Here is a 1,739-nt window from a genome sequence, read left to right as displayed (position 1 = left end):
GCTGGGTTTAGGGTTTCTTTCTTGTTCTTTCTCCAGCTCCTTTAGGTGTAGGGTTAGGTTGTGTACCTGAGACCTTTCTTGTTTCTTGAGAAAGGCTTGTACCGCTATATATTTTCCTCTCAGGACTGCCTTTGTTGTGTCCCACAGATTTTGAACTGTTGTATTTTCATTATCATTGGTTTCCATGAATTTTTTCAATTCTTCTTTAATTTCCTGGTTGACCCATTCATTCTTTAGAAGGATGATGTTTAGTCGCCATATATTTGGGTTCTTTCCAAATTTCCTCTTGCGATTGAGTTCTAGCTTCAGAGCATTGTGGTCTGAAAATATGCAGGGAATGATCCCAATTTTTTGATAACAGTTAAGACCTGATTTAGAACCAAGGATGTGATCTATTCTGGAGAATGTTCCATGTGCACTAGAGAAGAATGTGTATTCTGTTGCTTTGGGATGAAATGTTCTGAATATATCTGTGATGTCCATCTGGTCCAGTGTGTCATTTAAGGCCTTTATTTCCTTGTTGATCTTTTGCTTGGATGATCTGTCCATTTCAGTGAGGGGAGTGTTAAAGTCCCCTACTATTATTGTATGATTGTCGATGTGTTTCTTTGATTTTGTTATTAATTGGTTTATATAGTTGGCTGCTCCCACGTTAGGGGCATAGATATTTACAATTGTTAGATCTTCTTGTTGGACAGATCCTTTGAGTATGATATAGTGTCCATCTTCATCTCTTATTATAGTCTTTGGTTTAAAATCTAAGTGATCTGATATAAGGATTGCCACTCCTGCTTTCTTCTGATGTCCATTAGCATGGTAAATTCTTTTCCACCCCCTCACTTTAAATCTGAAGTTGTCTTCGGGTTTAAAATGAGTTTCTTGTAGGCAACATATAGATGGGTTTTGTTTTTTTATCCATTCTGATACCCTGTGTCTTTTGATTGGGGCATTTAGCCCATTAACATTCAGGGTAACTATTGAGAGATATGAATTTAGTGCCATTGTATTGCCTGTAAGGTGACTGCTATTGTATATTGTTTCTGTTCCTTTCTGATCTACTACTTTTAGGTTCTCTCTTTGCTTAGAGGACCCCTTTCAATATTTCCTGTAGAGCTGGCTTGGTGTTTGCAAATTCTTTCAGTTTTTGTTTGTCCTGGAAGCTTTAAATCTCTCCTTCTATTTTCAATGATAGCCTAGCTGGATATAGTATTCTTGGCTGCATGTTTTTCTCGTTTAGTACTCTGAATATATCATGCCAGCTCTTTCTGGCCTGCCAGGTCTCTGTGGATAAGTCTGCTGCCAATCTAATATTTTTACCATTGTATGTTACAGACTTCTTTTCCCGGGCTGCTTTCAGGATTTTCTCTTTGTCACTAAGACTTGTAAATTTGACTATTAGGTGACGGGGTGTGGACCTATTCTTATTGATTTTGAGTGGGGTTCTCTGAACCTCCTGGATTTTGATGCTTGTTCTCTTTGCCATATTGGGGAAATTCTCTCCAATAATTCTCTCCAATATACCTTCTGCTCCCCTCTCTCTTTCTTCTTCTTCTGGAATCCCAATTATTCTAATGTTGTTTCGTCTTATGGTGTCACTTATCTCTCGAATTCTGCCCTCGTGGTCTAGTAGTTGTTTGTCCCTCTTTTGTTCAGCTTCCTTATTCTCTGTCATTTGGTCTTCTATATCGCTAATTCTTTCTTCTGCCTCATTTATCCTAGCAGTGAGAGCCTCCATTTTT

The sequence above is a fragment of the Lontra canadensis genome, unplaced genomic scaffold (genome assembly GCF_010015895.1).
Source record: "Lontra canadensis isolate GAN:19392208 unplaced genomic scaffold, GSC_riverotter_1.0 scaffold1, whole genome shotgun sequence".
Taxonomy (NCBI): domain Eukaryota; kingdom Metazoa; phylum Chordata; class Mammalia; order Carnivora; family Mustelidae; genus Lontra; species Lontra canadensis.
The sequence above is the reverse complement of the archived record's forward strand: the minus strand, read 5'-3'. Positions refer to the sequence as shown.